Consider the following 10,270-nt stretch of genomic DNA (forward strand, 5'->3'; position numbering starts at 1 on the left):
TTTGTTACCTGATTACTCTTCCTTATTACAAACGTTACCCAGCCATAGTCAGCTTCTGGCCAGAAGCATGGATAAAAACCTAACCTATGAAACTTAAGTGAGAACCCTCCCATCCTCCGAGCTAGACCCGGATGGAAAATTTAAACTTAAAGATACATGCTAGCTCTAGTGGTAAAAATAATACTGAGGAGAGAAGAGGCAAAATCCAGGGCTATTGTTCCCACATTTTAAAGCAGATAAAGTCAGGCATCAATCATCTTCAGGTGTCCGTGCAGACGTGGGTGTCTCTGCTCTCGGCGGCCACATCCTACCTGCCCAAATCAGCACTTACTGCTTCTTTAGAACACGACACAAATTATCAATATTCTGTTGCAGCTGGGGCTCAGTAATCTGGTTGTGAACAGATCTTATTTGAAACTAGCATTTCGTTCATGTGCGTAAACATTTTTTTAAAAAGCCAAATCCAAGAACTTAGATTATTTGAATTCCAAGTGAAGGAAGGAAATAATACAGCATCGTGTTCCACTTTGTTTTAATTCATGACCATTCCTTACTGGAAATTGCCATCTGAGCTTTTATTTTTTTAATCTTCACCGGAGGACGTGTTTTTATTGATTCTAGAAAGAGAGGAAAGGGAGAGAGAGAGAGAGAGGGAGAGACATCGGTGTGAGACAGGAACTTCTCTCAGTTGCCTTCTTTTGTACTCCCCGACCAGGGACTGAACCCGCAATCTGAATTGAACCCGCAGTTTAGGTATGTGCTTTGACTGGGAATGGAACCCGTGACCTTTTGGTTTATGGGACAACACTCCAACCAATTGAGCCACACAGGCCAGGGCACCGTCTAAAGTTTTTTGACATTCCTGTTGTACCTACAGTATTTTAAGTGTATCCATGAAATAAGTTAGTTGAAACAAAATAAAATATTTCCTCAAGCATGCTCTGATATTGTGCTTGTCAATGCAAATGCCAAAGCAGGACACACTGTTTTCCATTTATAATAAACAGACTCTTGAGCTGCATCAGAAAGCCAAAAGATTTGCATTCATGAGACGAAAGTGTCCTGCTTAAAGCAACAACTCATCTCTGCTCTCCTCACGAGATGAGATTTGAGTGTCACCAGCTATAAATTCACCCTCAAATGGAAAGTGCAAAGCTACTAACTTGGCCTTTACCCATGAACCCCCGCACCACTGCCACTGCCCCGGGTGCGGGTGAGAGTGGGCATCACATCATGAACCACCCAAGCGTCGGTGGGACGGCTGGATGCAGGACACACTTCAAGATGAACAGTCTTTGATTCTGGAGTCTGTTTGGCCAAACAGCTCTTCCTTTTGTTCAGTGGATATTTTCTCCTTTTTTGCAAAATAGGAGGATTTTTATTTTATTTTATTTTATTTTTATTTTATTTTTTCCTCCTTAAACTGAGAGGATTTATTTTTCCTTCTTTTATAATGAAGGATTCAAAAATCCTTTTTATACCATAAAATTAACACCCTATCCTCTTAAAATGACAAGAAAACAAAGAATTGTATAAACAAAAATGTTTCAATGCATATATTTCCATGTAACAGAATAAAAAAATGGGTGAAAGTGAAACATTTTAACCATAGGAGTAGCTGGAAAACATTGATCCAACCTGATTTTTCTTTAAACCAGAACAATAATAGTTACATAATTTCAAGTTTTCCATCCACATTTGGATGGCTCCCTGCTCTGGCTCCCCCCCTCCTCCCCCCATTTAGAACCCACTTAAATCAATACTTGAGAAATCCAGCTCCAGAAACAGCTAATGAAATACACTTTTCCCTTTGTCATTCAATAGCTGTTCTCTTCCAAGAACTTTATTGATTCAAACAACTTCAAAATGGTATTATTATCTTACACTGGCATTAAAAATCATTCAATAAAATCAAAGAGAAGAATTCGAAAGATGAACTGTAAAGAAACATACTTTACTCATGGCAAATATCTCTAGCCCATATTATTCCAGTGGTGCCAGAAAGCCCCCTTTCTGTGTAATGCATATTATGCAAACCCACACACAGACAAGCTGTTGGCAAACAGAACAGTTGGCAACACAGACAAAGAAGGAAAGCCGTTACCTGGCAGAATCTGAAAGGCTAGATGCCCACCTGCTCCAGAGTCTTCCCCAGCAGCAGTCGCCATGCAGCCCCTCGGAGGCCTGCCTTTGATCCAAGTGGATGCAGCTCCAGGAGATGCCTTTCAAAATGCATATTTATTCATTCCTATCATCTTACGGGAGGAATAGAATTACTTATCAAATCCTGGGTTATCAGATTAGATAAAATGTCGAAAACCCCCACGATGATTCTCATGAGGAAATGGGATCTGTGGGAACCTGAAAGACCTAGACTGTGTGCTGTGTTCCACCGAGCGCCGGGAAACAGCCAGACACCAGGGCGAGGAAACCAAGTGTCAGCCTTGGGTTTCACCCGCCCCCTCAGTGTGTTTCCTACCGAGTCAGGAAACACGTGTACGTGGGGAGGAAATGTAAGTGTATGTGGGAGCCCCTGAGAAGAAGCTAGAGGCCATAATATCATGAGCCTGCGTGACATTTTTGTTACCCAATTAGAGACTGTACTGGGTAGAAGAGGGCGTCTGGGTGGCTCCTAAATCCAGTGACTGGTGTTCTTACAAGAAGGCATGATAGAGATGGAGACACGGAGGAGACACATGGGCAAAGGCCAGGTGACGATGGACACCAGAGGTTGGTGTCACACAGCTGCCCCGAGCCACCACGCCTGCATGAGAGACTGCAACCAGCGGAAACAAGAAGAGGCCTGAGGATCCCTCCCTAGAGGCGTCAGAGGCTCTCATTCAACATTGTACTTGAAGTCCTAGCTAGTGAGTAAGACAAGTGAGGGAAAGGAAAGTTATGTAGATTGAAAAAGAAGAAATGAAACCATTTTATTTATAGGTAAGATGACTTTCTATGTAGAAAATCCCCAAAACCTACTAAAAATCTCCAAAACCTACTAAAAAACTCTTGGAAGTAGTGAATAAATATAGCAAGTTGATCAAAATCAGGAAGCCTGCAACAATCCCATCCAGGAGAAAGGCTGGGGGTTGGCAAGAAGTAAATCACAGCGAATCAGCCATCTTCAGAGGCCAAGGAACAGGACTTGTCCTTTTCCTAGAAATTGGTTGCAGACATCCTGGATATTTCTTATCTAGTTGCAAATTCTAACACTTGATTTTCCTTGGAGCTTCCTGTGATATTTTGGGGGTTTTCGAAAGATGTAAATTATTTGAAGGAGACAATGCTCATCAGAGCAAGGGAATACTTGCTGTAGAACATAAATCAAATTTGATCATTTGCTGACCATTGTCATCATCAGTAGACCAAGAGAAAAATTAGAAAGACATTGTAATGATAGCGTTGTAGAGCTGAGCTTCTCCAACAATAACATATTAGAAGAAAAGGAGTCTTTTTGGCCTCTGTCATCAAATCCCAGAGTGATGATTCATCAGTTGGTGGTGCTCTGCTGCATTGCAAGAATGAGTATCTCTCGAGAATAAGTACTTTCATGTCAGCAAGATGGGCTCCTGCTGCCGAATATCTCCACGATTTCTTGGTAGAAACCAGAGCTAAAATATGTCAGTCATTGTATTATACTTGGAAAAAAGTAATCAGTTTCATAAAGTCGTATCTTGTACTATCAATTAATTAATAGAGAACACAAATGACTACTCTGGCACCTACATTTAACTGGAAACTTTTCAAAGGAGCTAATTGTTTTGTGTTTTTCAAATGTTAACTATAACTGCTTTCTTCAGCTTCACGTTCTTAAAGCTCATTTTTGGTCACATAGGTCATTTGTTTAAAATAGAATGGGATTGTGCTTTATCTCTTAAAAGAAAACTAACTGATATACCACAAAAGCCAAGTATTAAACTTGTGTTTTCTCAAAGACGGTAAATAGAATCACAGAAACAGTGGAGCACTGTTTAACTTGGACCCACCCAGGCCTTATTAATGGATGTGCAAGCAAAATACTCATTGTAGATTTTGTTCAAGCCTGTGGATGCCTATTATATAATTGCCCAAATATTCATTTTCTATTACAATTAAAAATGGACCATGAACACCATGAAGAATGATGCAAGCTTCATAGAATATACATGTGTAAGTCATGACAACAGTCTGTTACCAGCTGGTTTTCTTGGCATGACTCCCATTCTTCTGAGCTCTAACTCTTAGGTAGAAATTCCATCAGAAAGATGATGCCATCTCATGGAGAACCTCAGAATTAGAAAAATCTATATGGTTTCCTTAAATATGAGAAATTGTTGTTGGTTGGCTTAATCATAATTTTGTAGCACAGCATGTCATATCATTAGAATCATTGTGAATTAATAAAAATCAATTCAAGAGTTTTTAATCTTGGTGATACACTGTGTGTGTGTATGTGTGTGTGTATGTCTGCATACATACCTACTCAGAATGAGTTCGTACCTATATGAGTTAGGTAATACAAAAAATGACTAGGTGATGTATGATATAATCAGGTTAGAAAAACAGCTCAGTGTCATGAGCAACTGATGGCCAAGAGTTAATGAAAAATTGGTTTTTCTTATTTTAAGAATATAATACAGACATATTTTTATGTGCATGTTATAAGATAAAACACTCAGCAAGAATCCAATTTTTAAAATCTATAATTAGAATACAGTATATTTCAAACAGGATTCACACACAGCTGATAAAAAGTGGGAAATACTATTCAGATAAACATACATCAGCATATACATAGATCAGTTCCAAATATAAATCCATTTAAATCCCTCATGCATAGCAATCCCAAAATAGTTATTTATAAAAAGAACTTAGAGGTTACTTTTATTTAAATGTAATAATATTATAAATCATGCTCAAGAAGCAGCTGATGTTTTTTTAATTCATTGGCTGCTGTATTTAAATTTTTCATATGAAGTACTGAATGTAGGTCCTTAAAGACAGACTTTTCTAGCTCGTTTCTCAAGGTCATTAAAGCATATATGGTTACTGCAGGAATAAATGTTTTGTGTGCTCATTTCTTTTTTATTGTTAATGGTTTACATATACTTGTAATGAAATGTATGTTATGCCTAGTAAGTACCTGTAAACAATATAATTTACTTGCCCTTTTTTTTAAAGCTCTAGTGGGAGTTCTTTAAAATGTACTTTAGCATTAAACTACTGTAAAGGTACTAAATTTACTCTAATCATCTTATTCAACCTTTTGCAGATAGGGGATATTTATTTTTTGTATGACTATTGATTCACAAGTGCTCTTAATAAATTCTCTAAATAAATTTCTCCAATTCAAGAGAAAAAATCATCCTGGTATAGTTATTATTTGACAGAGAACATATTTCTTTTTCACATGTTATTGCAGAATAGTGATCTGTTTGTAATAGGACAGTAATGAAAGCAAGTGAAGCCAGTTTTCTAAAGTCAAATGTGCTGGTTTCTGACGGTGGTACTGACTACTGAATTTATTTCTGCTATACTTGCTCACCATGTCATTAGTTTCACTGGGAAGTGTTTAGGAATGATAAAATAATAAACAACTTGTTTTGTCTGGCACTAAGCATCTGCTTGGACACTGCGTAGATAACGTAACCCAATGGTCATGTTAAATATTTTTCAAGTTCAGGGAACTGTGCTGGTGAAATTGATGGGAATAGAATTCCTTGTCAGATACAAACAGGAAATATTATTAAGGCAATAATAGGTGAGAGGTGATGAAGGCAAGATGGCAAACAACAGCCGTAACCGTATGAAGAAGTGACAAAGGGGACGGAGGATGGGAACCATTATCCATGCAGAAGAGAAAATACACCCCAGCTGTGGCTGTGTTAATGCTCTTCTCTGTGGTGGTCATTTTTAAAGTACCATGTCCTCCTTTCTCTGTTCTGCTTTGAAATAAAACACACAGGTACACGTATGCAAACACCTCCATTTATACTGACAACCTTGCGTGTGAATGCATCCAGTTATCTGCAGGGCGACCCCCAAAATGTATACACACTTTAACAGCTGAGAGCTCTATGTTTATTTTCAGATTTAACCCATTGGAAGGAATAATTATTCAAAGTGTGTATACATTTGGGGGGCCACCCTGTATGTCCTTGATGGGGGTCCTCTGAAAATTTTACAGACTTGCCTTGGAAGTCATCCCAGGTGTCCTCCCCGTCTCCATGTGGCCACCGCACCCGGGCCCCGGGGCTGGCTGCAGGGCGCCTCCTCCCGGCTGGGGTGGGGACACTGTCAGGCAAACCTCTGCGACGGCCTGGGCCGAGCTGCAAGTTCCAGACGGGCGGGAAAAGGAACATTCCCACTGTGTCCACACTTGGCAGCCCCTCTTTTCGTACCTGGCATCCTTTCAATAAAGAGTTAATATACAGGAGGAGGAAAATATTTTTCACACCTGCTATGGGCCCACGCGCCCTGAGGAATCTGCTGCCCTAGGTCTGCTGCTGGGTCGTGCCCCGCGTGCCCGTCACAGCCTCCCCGCGGCCCAGAGCACCGCGCCACCGAGCCCCACTCCATCAGAATCTGCACTTCAGCAGGATTCTCAGGTCATTTCTATGCACACTAAAGTTTGAAAAACACTGTTTTAGAGAATACCTTGGTTTTTCAAGAGTTCAAGCCTTGTACGCGGTAATTTCCTACTGGCGAAACCTGCGCTCCGATGTGTACGGTTCAGAGTGGAAGAGTTCAGCATTGAGATAGAGGCACAGATTTCTATAGAATAAACAGTAAAATAACTTAGAATGCTAGAGACCACTCTGAAATCTGTAGCGTCTCGTTTGGGAATGAATTCAGGTTTAGGCATCACATGTTTAATCAGACAGTTTTGACGATATGTGGTATTCAGGCAATGCCACCAAGAACTTTGCAAAATAGGTACCAGAAAAAAATGACAAACTTCTATGTTCCAGACCCACAGTGCTGCCCAACTAAATGTCTTAGGCACATAGCAGGTCAGGAACATCAGAATGGCTGGCATGCTTGTCTGTTTGAAAATATGCCATAGATTTATTCAGAACGGGAAAGATATTCTCTGCATTTAGAACTACTTTGGGGGGAAAATCACAAACCATTTGCAGTTACGCTCGTAGTTATTTAAGCCTCTCCAATCAGTATAAATTGCTAGCAAGTCAATGCCAACATTAAGTGCCCTTTGGAAAGTTTCACTCTGTGAGTTCCCAGAGCATACTGTTTCAAGTGACCTAAAAACTTGAGTCATGATGTGCTTACTTAAACGTTTTTCAGTAAAAGTAACTAATCTAATTTTTAGAAGATTATTAGCGTCTACTGCTGCCGTTTCTGTAAATAGAGATTACCAAGGAAGCTTTGCTGTTCATGTCATTAGCATTAAAGTATATTTTTTATTCCATATACACTACAAAGTTTACATGGCTATTGTAATAACATGGACATATTTAAAAGGAGTATCACAGATATTTAAATATCACATTGGTTCTATACATTATAAGGAATAAGTTATAACCAAGGTTCACTTTCATTGTAATTTTTAATGACGGATACAACTTTACATGTCTAATTTAGAATTACCATTTGCAGATAAAATAGATGAGATGAAACTCAGCCCCTCTACTGATGTTGCTCTGAGAACCTAGAGGTATCTGAATCTTTTGTAAACTGGATAAACATAGTAGGTCACTGATTTTATAAAATATATCATGCATCTGAGTCTGTTTTAATCTTGCATTCAGAGAGAAATGAGCATTTGTTTTAAACATACGAGCTATTCTGTGTTACTCCTGGTGAGTGTCACTATTTTGAAGAGCTAAAATCCTAAATTCTAATTCTAGCTCTGCTAAGAAGAGCTCTGAGGATTTAGGCAATTAAAATCTCTGACCCTCATATTCCTTGCCTGTGAACGAAGGTATAAATTAAACCGTCTCTAAAAGTGCTTCCAGCTCTCGCTGATCTCTAAGGGATATTAACTACACAGTGCAGTCTTGGTTTTCTCATTACAATAGGTAGATGATATTGCCAAGGACTTAATATTTGGGGCCAAATGATCAAGAGGCCTGCCAAGTTTTAGAATAAAATTTAAAGAAAATTTCCTGGGAAGCAGCAGGCAGATGAGAATTTTCTTTGCTGGTAATAGTATACTCCTTCTTCTGTTTATTCAGCAAAGAAAAGAAAAATATAACTGTAGGTCTCCAAATAGAGTCATTTAAAAACCTGGTATACCCAAACACAGGCTCTTATTCAATCCCCCAAAGCCCCAGCCCCATGGCTCTTTAATGCAGAAATGCTGTTGGCAGTCTATGTATGACTCAGCTGAATGATAAAATAACTAAGACTATAGCACATAGTAGTTGATGAAAAATTATCCGTATGTTAGAAAGGAGAAGTCAGCATCTATAGATCTTGTCATTCTCTAGGGAAATGCAACCTAGTTGAGCATTCTTTTTGTGTAGAATGGGTGTGAAAATGCATGCTGGTGTCATAGAACATAGCCACTCTGACAAGGTTAGCATGTGGAATCTCGAAGAACTTCAGAGACAGGCAGCCTCATGAGACTGTAGAGCTCTAACCAGGGCTATCGATGCGTCCACCCACACAATACCTGCCTTGAGGAAAGCTCAGTACCAGGTCCAGGCTATTTAAAAATTTTAGCCTTTTTGCCCAGCCGGGCGCAGCTCAGGGGTTAAGCATCGACCTAGGATCCAGGCGATCAGGGTTCAATTCCCGGTCAGGGCACATGCGCGGGTTGCAGGCTCGATCAATGACTCTCTCATCATTGATGTTTCTATCTCTCTCTCTCCCTCTCCTTTCCTCTCTTTGAAATCAATAAAAATATATATTTAAAAAAAAAAAATTAGCCTTTTTTATATTGAAGTAAAGTCAACTATTTTTCTATGATGATCTCTTTTGAAATAAACGTTTATGTATTTCCAATGCTTTCTTCTAGATGATTTATATAAATTAATGTGTTTTAAAAAATATTCTTTGATTTCACTTTAATCTACTTTATCTCTCATTCTAAGGGAGAAACAATGGTCATTAAGCCACTTTTTAAAATGATATCTTATTGCATCTAGTGTAATTACAAATAGAACACAGTTCATAATTGTCTTCTAAATTAAACTTAAGCCTGCATAAAAATATTTTAGTGCCCAAAATATTCAGATGTCATTTTCCTTGCTTTAAAATTTTTCATAGGAAGAGATTGTACATTTAATTAAGACTACGTATCTAAAAGGAAAATCTGATTTTGTGAAATTGTAAATTCTGGTCTTCAGAGTGAAGATATTCCTGGAAGAGAAATTATCTGAGTGGCCACAACCCTGCCCCCGCATCCTAAACACAAACAGAAACACACACACACACACACACACACACACACACACACACACACACACGTCCATTCCCCACGATTGTGACCAAACCAAGGCAAATAAGAAGCAGGAACACAGTTATACAAGTCAGGGCCAAATAAGAAGAGTAAAAAATAGTATCTTAAGCTTTCAGAACCATCAATTTTCAAAGTGAGCCAGAGGGCAGAGTAGCAGCTACATCTTCAAACAGAAATAACTACATCTTTCTAATCAGCTACCCTGAGATAGAACCTAAATTGCAGTAAATCATGACTTTATGTTCTATTATGTATCAGATAACCAAGGGGAAGTATTGTTCATGTGGTTTACTTGGTGAATATGCTGATGTACATGCTTAATAAATGTGTGTGATAAATATTATATTCCATTCTTGTTCTCTAATGTAATGAAATAATTTTAAAATAAATATTCAATTGATAGGTACATTGAAAATGTTTTATATGGAAACTAAATTTGCTCAGGTTTTCTTTTTTTTTTTAATTTATCTTTATTGTTGAGAGTATTACAGGTGTCCCATTTTTCCCTCCAATTGACCTCCTCCACCTCACTCCCACCCCCTCCCCAGCCCTTCACCCCATTATTAACTGTGTCCATAGGTTATGCATATATGCAGGTAACTTCTTTGGTTAATCTCTTCCCATCATCTAACTCCCTTCCCTCTTTCCTCTGAAATGTGATCGTCTGTTGCCTGTGTCAATGTCTCTGGATCTATTTAGTTGGTCAGATTCTTTTGTTCATTAGCTTCTTCTTAAAGAAGACCCTTCAACATTTCCTGTAGTGCTGGTCTGGTGCTGATGAACTCCTTTAGCTTTTTCTTATCTGTGACGCTCTTTATCTGACCTTCAATTCTAAATGATAGCTTTGCTGGGTAGAGCAATCTTGGT

Source organism: Miniopterus natalensis, chromosome 8, assembly GCF_054644295.1.
Source record: "Miniopterus natalensis isolate mMinNat1 chromosome 8, mMinNat1.hap1, whole genome shotgun sequence".
In the NCBI taxonomy this organism is placed as follows: Eukaryota; Metazoa; Chordata; class Mammalia; order Chiroptera; family Miniopteridae; genus Miniopterus; species Miniopterus natalensis.